The sequence below is a fragment of the Perissodus microlepis genome, chromosome 1 (assembly GCF_051167445.1).
Source record: "Perissodus microlepis isolate ML-2025 ecotype Zambia chromosome 1, ASM5116744v1, whole genome shotgun sequence".
NCBI lineage: Eukaryota > Metazoa > Chordata > Actinopteri > Cichliformes > Cichlidae > Perissodus > Perissodus microlepis.
The window spans coordinates 6,382,622-6,396,749 of NC_140461.1; positions in this window are offsets into that span (position 1 = coordinate 6,382,622).

Sequence of the window (14,128 nt, forward strand, 5' to 3'; positions counted from 1 at the left end):
GTGCTGTCTTTTTGGAGAGATATTTCAGCTGCATTTCTGACACTCTGAAAGGAGAGGAAGATAAAGGAGGCGTTGGGGAAAAAACTCCTTCCCGTTGTGTGAGTCCTAGAGAGGGCCTTGAACCCTGCCATTCACGCCTTTCTCTCCATCAGCTGAGTCTAATTGCCAGAGAGGACAGGAGACCCCAGGCCTGATCGTTCCTTATCCTCTTTAGCGCTTTCAGGCGAGTGAAAGGCGAGCTTCTGCTTTTGATCTTTTCTCTGATTCGCTTTTTCTTCTCTGTCATCCCTACCATCCTCTCCTCAGGAGTGACACCAACTCCTTTCACTGCCTGCCCCCGTCTCCATCTGCCCAAAATAATGACCAAGGCCTAGGCATTATTAAACAGAGGTGGAGAAGAGAGGTCAGCACCGGGAGAGGGAGAGGGAGGTCTGGAAGGGGACTCCAAACTCCTCTAAGGAGGGGTGCCCCTATTCCAAATCTACTCCGTAGCCTCTCTGTGTTCCCCTAAATTCATCCCTTACAGTTTTCATGGCCTTAGCCTGGAGAAAGCCCATTCTTTAACAGACCACGTACGTGAAGGCTCGTCCTTTCCCAGAGGCGCTGCTACAATAAGACCCCAGGCTGCTTGAGACAATGGAGCCTGTGTGATCTCTCAGCCAGACTCAGGATGAGACGATGCCTTGCTTGCCAGTCCCATGGGAGGGTAGACCCAGTGGTCATTGTTGACAGCTAATGGACAGCATCTTTCCACTGGCAGGCCCCTCTGCAGACTGTGTCATTTTAAGTTGCTTAATAACAACACTCAATTTTGACCGACAGAGGAATTCTATCGAGAACTGCAGTTTGTTTGCAGATGAAAATCATTCCCCTCACAAATCTCAAAAGCTAACACTGGGGGGGTGATTGGATGAATGAAGTCAGCAAGCAAAGACGGCATTCAGTGGATTAAATTCAATATAACTTATGAAAAGAGAACAGAATTGGAATCTCTTCATTCAGCAGAACATTGAAATTACAGGCACTCCTTTTTTATCCATAGCAGAGAGATACAGACAGGTGATAATTGTGTCAGACATGCTAAGAGAGAAGATGCAGGACAATACTAGACTTCAGCCATGAAAGACTATGCATAACACCCTGTATCTACACTGATCTTGTGATGTTGTTTTTGGCACTAGTTGAATACGTTGTAGATACACTATAATGACTGTCCTCGCTCTGTTAGCTGATGTAGTGGCGTAATAGAGACATGAGTACCTTTATTTCAACTAAACGTACTTGCACATAATACAATTCATACACTTGTCCACATTTCATATTGATTTTGTTTTACAGGCAGTAAACTTTCACAGTGGTCCTGCCTAATCCTAACAAAGGTGTGGACATAGTTGTCCTTGGTTTGATTTTCAGACTACTTATCATTAACACTCAGCGGCGGTGAGGTGAAAGGGACTTATATTAAATCTGAAGGGCAAATTTGTAGCCAAAACAACCCCGGGCACATTTAAACTTCTCCAGTCGATGTCAGTATGTATAAGCAGAGTGCTTTACTCATTACCCTCGGTAATGTCTGTGGTTACAAGCAATGCCCAGGATATATCAGCGTTTTTATCCTTGGCATTAAAAAAACAGGAACATTCTCTTTCTTTATACTGTATCTCTCCTTCATTTCTTTCACGTTTTTTACACAGGTTATGGAAGTAGAGTATAATTTCAAGCTATAGAACTGTAGCACATCTTTAGTTCGACCTGCACTGCATGTTGTTGGATTAATGATTCCTGTGTTAAACAAGGGGAAAATGCCTCTCTGCAGAAGTGAGAAGTAATACAATATTTTACTCCAGTAATCACAGAAAGATCAAGTATCACTTGGCAATCTTAGAATCTCCAAATCAGAAGCACCCAGTACATACTATTGATTAATTCTGATACATTTGTGTCATAGCATAGTTCTCAAATCAATGTAGTGGAACAAAAACTACAGCATTTCTCCGTGAATTAGAGTAAAAAGTAGAAATTCACAAAATACAGATACTACTTGAAGACAAAGCCATGCTGGGCTGATAAATTCAAACTATTATGAGCAAGAAATATTTGTTTTTGTTGCATGCAACTGTACAAAACTTCAAAAAGATCTTGTAATATGAATTTCTAGTGAATTCTTCCTTTTAAAAACTGGCATTCTGCTTTGCTATACAGCCGAAACAAAAAAAAGAAAAGAAAAAAAAGGATTAGTGAGAATGAACGTATTTAATTTAAAAAATCATGGCTACACAGTAGATAATACCTTAGCCAGTCAAACCACTACCTACCTCCTGGAAATGCCTTTCAGAGATGTGATAGAGCAGTTTTATCTAAATTACTTTTAAAGGCCGGAGGAAGTAAAATGTTTATACAATGTCTGGTTTTCTGCAATATATTTTCTTTTTTAATTTTCTGTTCATTGTTCCTTTTTTTATGTTTGGCTCAAGCCAGTGTGTGATGGATTCTGGAGTGCTGGAGGAGGAGGAGGAGGAGGAGAGGGAAAAGGGCAGAGTATTAGGTCAGGTTGATAGAGATGTCAGCACTGCTTCAGTAATCTTGTGACGCGCAAGAGAGCGGCAAAAAAAAAAAAGCCGGGAGGGAAGAGATCGGGACAGCTGAAAGACCAGCAGCTTGGTGACAGTAGAAGCAGAGACCACCCTAACAACAGCAGCAGGGGAAGCTAGGAGGGGAGGGGAGAGGAGGGCTGGGATGTGGGGGAGGTGGGTGTAGTGGTGACGGGGGGGTTGGGAGGGTGTGAGGAGTAAAGCCGGGGGGTTGGATCTTCAGTTACACATCATAGCTGATGGTTAACCCGCCTCCTCTCAGCAGTGTGTTAGAAAGAGAAAGGGTAGTGTGCCAGTTATCAGCACAGTGAAGGATTTAAGCCTTGTCTACCTCATTTAACATCTCCATCAGACTGCACTTATTTACTGTTGTGCCAAATGTAATAAAAGCAAAAGTACGCGCACCTTAGGCGATCCTTAAAAATAATGAACATGGATTTCTTACTTATCTATGAATTAAATATATTCTGTAAATACATTTTAGAGAGCATACTTATACGCTTAGTTATACACACACTGTTGCCCTTTCAATATGCACATGAACAGTCAAGTTGTTACCTATGTCATTTCCACTCATAAATGTTAAATCTACTTACAATGCCATGTTGTGTATTAGGTTTAAGTGGAGCTTCTGGCGTCCAGGGTTCTGCTCAGTGGGTGACCCAGTAATGAAATGTGATTCAGGTGGTAGATGGATATCTATAGTGAAATATCTCTCCCAGCTCACTGGCTGCAGCCCAGACGTCGCCTTCTGCTCGCTCCTGCTGTAAAGTGTGATTTGTGGTGTTTGGCCTTTTGTCTAGGACAATTATGTTCACCATTAACAAGCTTTCTTCTGTTATTGTTCATATCAATTAGAGGTGGATGGTAATTTGAGCTGATGGTGGAGACAGTGCTGAGTGATTTAGTGCTGATGTTGTGGGTGTATGGGGGGCAATTAGTGCCGCAACAAAGTCCATCTTTTGTTCAGCTAGTTTGTGGCAGCATGTGGAGCTCAGAAACATTCCTCAGTGTTTTTTTTCTTCCTGTCTTGGCTGTTTTTGGAGGCAGTGCACCATGTAGATAACCACAGTTATCTAAGGTCCACACACTGCTTTGGCCTCTGGAATCATGCTTGGTAAATTTGTAACAAGAGAGATACTTTGTAGCATAACTATATTCAAGAAAATTCATATTTGTGGTTCATCTAATTGGACGGTCAGCTGGGACATTATTAAAAACATTCAGTTAGAAGATAATATTGTCAGATTTTTCAAAATATTTTGGGGCCTTTTTAGCTTTTGTCATAACAGGACAGTTGAGAATACAGGAAAGCTCAGAGAGACCAGGGGAAGACCCACAGCACACAGCACAATCAATTTAAACCAGGACCTCTGTGGGTCGTGTGCTGTGCTCATCCATCTATATCAGGCTTTGTTTTCAGATTTGAATAAAGTGAATTGTGAAAATTGACAAATGCCTAATAAACAATAACTCAGTAACTTGATGAAACAAAGCTGGTCAATCATGTAAAATCCATTTCATCCAGCTCAGTTAGGCACATGTGAACCTGGGATTGTTGTGAGGGGCATTACCAATTAGCTAAACTCACTTAATTTTATCTCTATAAATGTATTAATGTGGCCCTCTACAACAGTCCTAGTTTTTCATGTGGCCCCTTGGGAAAACTAATTGCCCCATGTAGAGTAGCATCTCCGTTAATTGCAGCAGGTCTGGGGTCATTTTGCCAGTATGTCCAATACTCGAGTTGATCAGGATAGACCAGAGCATACTTCTTTCATATTGCCTTGTGTTAGTTCAGAAGGTTATTTTAAAAAATTATTACATTTTTCTTTTTTCTTTTTTTAATGCAAATTTTATAAATTTAATATACTAATTTTAAACTAATTATTTTAGGTCCGGTTACTTCAGTGCTGTTCAAGATGCCATGGTGGGAAAGAACAATTAACTAAAATCTTAACTGATGTGCATCACAATGCTTCCAGTCTTTGTGTCTTTAGATGTGTTCAGGCCCTCCCCAGATTGCTTGTACTTTATTTTCTCCTTTTATTGAATTTGTACAGGTTCCTGTTGGATCTGGTCCAAAATTATGCACTCACAAAGTCCAAAAGTGCAAATCTGCCAGAAACTTAAATTCACATGACACCTTGTATTAAAGACGCTTTAGAAAAATATACAAAAACCAGCAGACTGCATCTCATGTCCAGATATAAATTTAACATTGCATATCTACCTTGTGCATATAGCCAACAGTCTCCACCAACAAGCTGAGAGAGCAGTCATGTGCATGAGAGCTCATTTTGAAAAAGAAAGAAGCCACTTGCTGCTGCTCATAAAGGTTTATTGTCAGTAATAACTGAAAGTGACTCAGACGAGTGTGTCAACATTTTCATAAACTCAGAGCTTCTCTTGATTATAGTCGCAGTGTTTAGAGAGATCTGGCTGAGCAAACAAAACTGAAGCTTTAAAAGTGGGCAAAGGCACAAAAGTAGGATTTTGAAAATGAGAGGGACCTGTCCCCCATCCCTGTTAGAAATTATACCTTTGTCTTGGATCGTGCTTCCTCTTCAGACCAGAGCGTGCAAGAACACACCAACACATTCCATTTTTAAATGGAGTGCTAATTTTAGTCTGACAAGCTCTTTTATGGCTGCAGTGGTGCTGCTTGCTGCTTTTCTTTGGCATGAATGACTCCTCATACACGGGCAGCATTCCAGCACTCAAACCTGCTTGTGCCCTCTCCACCCTCTTTGTCGGAACTGCAGAGAGGGCTGCTGGACGCCCATCAGTGGAATGGCTTAGATAATGACTTATTGATAGGAAAGGATGCTGGGTGCCCTGTGCATATTAGCATGACGCCAGCTGGTCGCGGTGCTGCTGCTGCTGCTTTCATCACCCAGAGCATTGCTAATGTAATTACCTGTGGATGGTCTGCATACGAAGGTAGCTTTGATGTTATTATCTGTTTCTATAAAATTGTGTCATGCAGTGTTATGGTGGTATGATTAGATCTCCCCCACCCCCCACCAAATTTTTAAAATAGACATCGACTGCATGTAATCTAAGACAAAAGCAAGGTGTAATATGTTATATGTCACCAAATAAATAAGTTACAAATAAAAAATTGGTCAGTATAATGATTTAATTTACATTGTTTATCATTGTTTATCAATCTTTAGAGTACTTAAAAGTGAAACTGATGATTCTGCAATATCATGGCATTGTATATCTGGACAGGCATTACAGATTTATGCCTCTTTGATGCCTTATGTCTCATAATGATAACCGAGGCTCAGTAAAGCATAAACGTGGAGTGTTCCCACATGTTACGCAGCTGACATCTTTGTACTATACTCTGAGATGAAAAATGTCTCTAACTGGGCCAAAGAAATAATTCTGGCATATCAAGGGAGCTTGAGAGAGGGGAAGGAGGGGAGGTTCCCAGCATGTCCACATATGACAGGCCTTTACCCACGGCTGGCCGACGCAGCGACATTGTGCGCCTGTCATAGATGCCCTTCAACAGCAGATGAAGCTGTCAGCAGGACGATGACTTTATTCTGACAGCTGCTCCACCCTCTCTCTTCAGAGCGTTGCAAATAAATATGTTGGGTTTCAAAGCTGCCAAGGCAGACGTTGGACAGTGGGTCAGGGGGCCAAACGCAGAGCAAAAGCATTCCCTTCCCCTCGTAACCTGTTCTCAATGAGCTTGGTCACCTCTCCAGGGCACCCATTCAGCGTGAGCCATCCAAAGGGCCCCAGGGCCCCAGATCTCACACACTGCCTACCGAGAGAGTCCTGTGAGCCTCTCTCTCTTTTCTCTCTCTGTGCATCACTCTGTTTGCCACAGCAGAGTGCCAAAAATATCCTCCACTGCGAGAAATCAAGAGTGTACCAAAGAGTTCAAACCATTCATGACAGAGTGTGAGTCAGTCTGATGAAGATGAAATGACTCCTCAGTCAATCAGGGTGAAAAGAAATATTTATTCAAAACGTTTCCCTTGACGATAAAGTCAAAATGTCATAATAGGGGCAACATACAGGTAAGATAGAAATGCTGTTTTGTGTTCTGCTGCTTGAATGGAGTCGACAGACCATCTGCTGTATGGGACCTTCTGAATTTTTCGGCACTCTTCTCCTTTTTTTTTTTTTTTTTTTGCTTGAATATAATGATCATCATCTTGTCAGCTCGCTTCGTTGTGTCGAGCTGTTTTGTAAAACTGTTCACGCTTATATTTACATTTAGAACAGCTTCATATTGTTTGTATTACATCATGAAAGTTTGCTATAGTTATGTCCAGCTTATTTTTTTATTTCTAAAAACTGAACTATAGCTTGAGGCCTTTTTAATTTGAAAATTCTAACATATTTGGGGCTTGCAGCTGCCTTCGTCCAGCTTCTACAATCAACTGAATATCTTTGCTTTTTATAGACTTTTGGTTAAACAGAACAAGAACTTTCATGATGTAACTTTTGGAATATAATCAGCAGTTTTAAAGGAATTTTTTTGAGTCTATGGTTTATAAAATAAGAGGAAAAATTCAGCAGGTTAATCAATAATCGTCAGTATCAAAGTTAAAAAATAAAGAATTTCCCCTTCAAATATGTTTCCATCAAATTACTGAGCTCTCAAAGTAGGTTAGACTCTAGCTTTTTAAGTGTCTGTAATAAATGCTTATACATTATGATGAAGGAAAAATTTAGTGCAGTTTTTTCTTAAATGTAAACATCCCAAGACTAAATTCCCTGACTGCAAGAACCCAACATTTAAGTTTGTTTTCTCTACAACACCTTCCTTCAACAAAGAGATGGATCAAAATCCAGCACAACCAAGCCCAGTGATTCCCACTGCATCCTTTGCTTTAGATATAAACCACATTCCAAGCGCAAAGGTTAACGATATGTAAGCAATATTTCAAGTTTTAAATATTTGAAATCTTACACATGTTGGAAAGAACAAGAATTCTGTCAGAGGTAAAAATCAAATGCTGGAACCTTCCAATTTAAGAGTGTTACATTTCACTTTCTCTATTGTTATATAACAGATTATAACCCCCCCAATCACCATTGCATAACACATCTAAAATGCAAGAACCCTCTTTGCATGCAGTCACATGCAAAACTGATGATAGTTTATTGATTAAGATTTAATTCATTAATTTAAATCGTGTGTGTGTTTGACATTAAGACTTTTTTGGCAATACCTAGAAAACCACTATAAATGAAAAGTTACCTATGGGACTCTAAATCTCTAAATGTACTTTAAACACAAACGATCAATGAAGACTTTGCAAAAACAAAATAAATCTGCAGTTTTCTGACTTTTTTTAAACTTTTTACATTTTCACATTTTTAAACTTAAACTCTTTATGTGTCATGTTTTAACTATAATGCATACTGTTGTTAAAGTAACCCTGACAGCACATTAAATAAGGCCTATACCAAGCTAATGTAATGTGCGTTAACTATGTAATGGAATTACATAGCTCAGCTCAGAGGACTAATGCATCAACTGGCACTGCAAAGATGCAACATGTGAGTCTTGAGCTAATCTGTCTCACTCAAGTGACCATTATCCTCTCTGGGTTCTCTTACACTGTAAGTGCGTGTACAAGTCTAATGTGTTTACTCATGAAACCAGCTACTTTCACGTTTCTCAAAAAGCCATGTTTAAACAATGTTTATTCAAACCAATAATTATGTCAAGAGGCCACTTTCATGAGAAAATCGTACTGTAACATTAACATTTACAAGTTTTTTTTCTCTACCCATCCCCCATATGGACATGTCTAATACACACTATAGACTCATACCCTTTGAAATAATGGATAACTTTTTGAGTTATATAACTGTAACATAGGGAACAAATCCAGCAACAATCAGACAGTTTTGTCTTCCAACATTGTGAATGATAAACCAGTGGTAAAACATTTTGTCTACATTTCATTGAACTGAAACTGGATAAAGACTTCATATAATCTAATGAGCAATGGATACAGAACATGGCAGGGTGCAAAAACATTTGTATTAAAACAAGCAAAATTTTAGGAATTCCAATGATTTCATAATCCGCTGTCATCCAATTTCCTAGATCAGCAGATTACAAACAAACAGCAGTCAGGAGATCAAGAGGTTAAAGGTCACAGCACACGGACAATATTCCAGTGACCCGTGAATGATGATTAAGAAGTGCTAAGAGAGAAATCAAAGTCCTCTTATCTTTGTTAACAGCCATACAACATACTATAGGCAGAAGGAAAAGCATGGGAGGGATGTATAGTAGTATTTAACAAATTATCAATGTTTAATTACGTAGCTTTGTGTAGCTAGTGAGTTGTCAGGCACACAGATAATAATATGAATAATAAAATAAAAATAAATAACTGATATAATAAGATTATTAGACTCCTCTTGGGGAAGCAAATGCGTTTAGCACAGGACAGGTGTTAAAAACAGAGAAGTTAATTATCAGGCAGCGCCTTGTCTCAAAATCTATGGACTTCTATTTGTTGTACTTTTTTCTGAAGCTTTCAACAAAGCTCTAGATGTGTAGTACATAACATTTAAAGAATGCTGAATGACATACAAATGTAGAACATTGAGATGACTGGAGAATTTATACTCGGGTGCCTTATTGTTGATGGTACTGTACTGTGCGCAGTGTGAGCAGTAGCGAGTTGTTAAAGCACTTTTGACTCATCACCATAGGAATGATCGAAACCTCTATGACCAGCTTGTAGATATGTCTAAAATGTGCAGTGCTGTAAAAGTGTTCTCAGCTTTGTTTTGAATTTTCACAATTTTAAAACAATAATCGCTATAGTGGACCATCTATCTGCATCTTATCCTATCCCTAGCATCCTCCTCTGCCACACCAACCTTCTGCATGTCCCAGCGCAATCTGGATTAATGAAAAAATGCTATTTTTGTCAAAATGCCAACATGCCTGATGTGTGCTTGAGATGCCAGATAAATAGGATATTTTAGATATATCTGATTGCATTAAATGTGTGTGTTTATGGGTATGTAAACAATTTTCAATAAAACAGAAAAACAGTAGGCACTTTCTTGTTGGCGTAGGCAGCATGTAGGCATGTTATGTAATTGCTCAGATCTGTCATTCATACTATATGATATGTCTGTCCTTTTTGAGACTGAGCTTTATGATTATTCTTGATTCTGTAATGCCATTATCACAGATATAGATCTATATTTTACAGATTGGACTGTGCGTTCAGCAGTGTGGCATGTATTTTGTTTATGCAGTTCTAGTTCAAAGAAACCAGCTTTTTTTAAACAAAGTACACGTGAAGTGCATTTACTTTACTTGGTTATTTCTAAGACACTGTACTCCCTCAGTGAAAACAGCTGAAAATGATGCTAAGAAAGCAATTAACCAAAATAGTGAAGTTGCAGCCCAGCCAGCAAACCAATGATCTCACTAAAGCTTTGTAAAGCTCAGAGGATCTGCTTAATGCAACTATTTTTACACTGACATACATTTTTTTACACTATTAATTAAAGCTGCTGTAGCTGAATATTTCCTTCATCACTCTCGACGTAAAACAGTTCGTCTTTATCTTTATTTCATCTCTTCTGTACAACCTTGCAAGACTGAACTATGCAGACTGAAAAATCTGAGAGACAAAACAAAATTAAGATATTTGAAGTTTCCTGATCCTATGTAAATCCTCTAAGACTTTCATTTGTGTTTGGCTTCGTCTTTGTGCCATAATATCTGCTTTCTTCATCCCAGTATGATTTTTTCTTTTGCCCCTGTTGCCTTTCCAGTAAGAAGAAAAAAAAACTTTTTAAAAGGAAGATTTGCATGTTAATGGATCTTAGCAACAGCAGAGGCCCTCTCAGCACTGTGCTTTTCAGTTTCCCATGCTCTGCTGCAACAGTACATAATAAAAACAAACAAAAAAGTAGTATTTCACATGGCCCTAAAATTTCTTCTGCCCTCAGTCAGATTAAAACCCATTCCAGGACGCTTGTTTGGATCGGGTTGTAAAAAGAGATCACTGATAGCAATGTATTAGTGGAGGATTAACATGACTTTCACCCTGGTTTCTGTGCACAATAAAGCTTTAATCTAGGCTCTGCTTGTGAGGCAGGGCCGCCGGTTGGGCCAATGAGACGCTGCCGTGTCTGCAGAATATCCCCGCACATGGGTGTTTCCTGTGGTGGTGGAGGTGCTGGGGCTGGGCCTGGCAGCAGACTGCGGTGACAGACGCGCCCCTGGGATTCCACCTGTCAGCCACACAGGCACTAATCGACAGGCTTCCTATAAGCTGAACTCTCTGTCACCTCTCTGTCAAATCTTCATCATCTCATTCGTCTGATGACTTCCCTCTGCCCACCCCCATCCTCTTCTTATCCAACGCAAACTCCGCCCATCCGCCTGCCTGCATAAAACACACCAACACCAATCCTCCATGCCTGCTGCTCCCAAACAACATTCAGTCTCATGTGTAAAAATAAAGAAAATTGGTTTCTTTTTGCTTTAAGGAATAATCCAAAATCTTCTATGCAGCTTCTTATTAAAACAAACCCCATGAATCCCGCCCCTCCCTCCACATCCCTGCCTTTCAGCTTTAATGTGACAGAGGTGGGCTTTAATGTTCGGTAGTAATTGGGTGGGAGAGGGAGAGACTGTTTGGGAGGAGGAGGAGGAGGAAGGGTCATGGTCAGGTTTCTCATGGAGGTTATTCTGCATCTGTCTCTTAGCAACGACAGACCGCTCTTTGTACAGTCCTTGAGTTGATTGGTGTGTGTGTGTGTATTTTTTTTCCCTCCTTGGTCGCTGAAATGTTTTGCGAGGGGGGCTCCTCAGCAGACAGGCTTCCTCGCATATTCAGTGCTTTTAAGATTTTGTTTCCATGAGCGTCAGATGGGCTCGCTGAGGCGTGGCGCTTGCTGTATCCTCACCTCCACGGGTTTACATTTGCATTTCTCAAGTGAGGGTGAAAAAAAAAAGACAGAAATTGAATTTTTTCAGTGAGCATTTGAGACCAATGCTCCTTTAATGATGATTGTGCTGTGAATTTTAATAACCTTTGCCGACATAAGTTTTGGCAAACGGTGTTAAATGATATGGCTGCACCGCTAAAGTTTGGTGGTTTGATGTTGTCATGTCTGCTGTCTCTTTAGCTGGTAAAGGTGAAAGGGGAGACCGGGGTCAAAGGTCATTGAACGGATCCAGGGGAACCTCTTGGATCATGCCATCAGCTTCAAGGCATCTGAGCAGGGAGCTGGAGTGGCATGATGTCAGTCTGAACAGGATTAGTAGGGCAATTCGGGGACAAGGAAAGGAAATAAGAAGGAAAGCCAGAACTTGGCCTCTTCTTCCCACAGCTTAGGTTTGCCCACAGATAAACAAATGAGTACAGTAAGCAAAGTTCACCCATTTCCATGTGTAGAAGCACAAAATGATGACAAAACTGTGCTTTAGTTTGACCTAATTTACTGACCAGAGGGAAGAAACCTATCTGCATCAAGGCGTTTTTCACAGTATAACGTATTTCTGGGACTTTATTACAAACAAAAGTAGCAGCAATTCTAAACTGCTGCTTTTGATCACTTGCAAAAGATTTAAAAATATGTTTCTTTGATCCGACGGGGCTTCCGTGTTAAATGTGTCCCAGAAACTTCGCTTTTGAACAGCTTTTCCGCGCAAAATGTGAAACTTGTTCTCAGATGTTTCAGGTCCCTTTAATGCCAGTTTCCAGACAGATGGAGCCCCATTTCGGAAACAAACGTGCTTTTAAGTCTTCCGATCACACTTAATCTCTGTACCAAGCCAATGGACTCTTTACTGACTTGTACAATCATTTATGTTCTGTTAGCCCACTGTATGGGAAGACGTTTGTATTTAGTATTAAACACCTTGCTCTCAGTAGAATATAAAAATGTCCTCAGAAAAGAGGAACTGTTTACCTTCACTCTGAGTCTCTTTGGCGGTATCAAATGCAGCCACTGTATGTACGCTGAAAACAACTCTTTCCTCAACGGGACAAAGTTCAAGGCTGCAGTTCTTTAAAATGCTTCACAATAAAAGCACAAAGTTACACTAAATATTAGGGGGGGAAATGGATATATATCTTACAGAAAATAAGATAAAAAGCTCAGGCGCCCATAAATAAATAAATAAAATGAACGACTGAAGTAAATATACAGTAAATATGAAAGATCGATTAAAAGACCAAGCTTCCTTTACTCGCACATAAACCCTGCCTCACTGTGGGAGCATTTGTTTCTTTCTTTTTCTTGTTGTTTTCCTGCTCTGAAACTTCTGCTCCCTTTTTCATTTCATCTAGTATTTTGCTTTGTTGTTTACAGCAAAGGTGCGTTATCACAAATACACAATTGTTTTTTTTATTAGGATATTTTTCCAAAAGAGAATTTTAAGCAGACACGTTCAAAAGTCTTGTATTTTATTTTCACATTATTCTTAAAATAAAATTTAAGGAATGGTCAAAATTGTTTTGTTTTTATGTGGCTAAAAAAGTCGGTGGAAGTTGATTTGAGAACTGAAGGTTTTAATGTGAAGTTTTAACATAAATTTGTAGAGGAAATAGCGTAACGTTATAAAGTGTGCTGTAAAACTTGTCAACACATTCACCTGTAAAATTTTTAAATGCACAGAGATATCAGTTATTAACTGGGCTCCGTTTCAAGAACTATTTGAATTATCAAATCATTCCAATAGTTAATTTAAGTGTCGCAGTTTCTTCTTAATTTAACCGGCTCTATGACGATTTTTAGACGTTTCCCGTTCGGCGTAAGAACCCACTGGAGTCCCACAGTAAGCGGTTCAATTCAACCAAAGCAGAGAGACATAAAAGAAAATTTTTAGGAATCCAACAGAAAGGCGCATTTCATAATATATTGACTGCTTTCCGTTTTTCAAAGTAAAACCACTTTAAAGGTGCATTGCCACCAAAGAAGAAGAGGAAAAAAAATACAAAACCGAATATATTAATTGTTTGTTTCTGGCGAGAAAACACAGGCGACAAATTTTCTTTAAAAGAAATAATATTTCAAATATTTTCTGGATTTCTGTAATATTAATAATATATCGATATTATATAAAAGTTAAGAGATACATTTAAATGTTTAACTTATAAAATTCAAAACAACATGGTAGCTTTGAAAGTGAAATTTAAAATAAGAATCCATTCGAACTCATACTTGATTTAAAGATAATTGATAATTAATTTAAAGTGCCTTTATTTCGAAAATAAAGGCGCAACGTTCCAGCAACTCAATTGAATTTCTCAGGAGTTGTGTTTTATACTTTTATTAAATCAACCGTTATGTCCACCAGACGTTCTAAAAAAAAATAAAAAATTAAATAAAATGTGAGAGGAAAAAAAGTCAGTCTTGGTCTTTTCTTTAAATAACACAGAGCGGGTGGAAAACTTGCAACAATACAGTTTTAATATTTTTATCTTTTATGCACATTGAGTTACCGCGTGTTTAAATGTACCATATAAGAAACAGTATGTACGTGTATGTGAAATTATCGATTATTC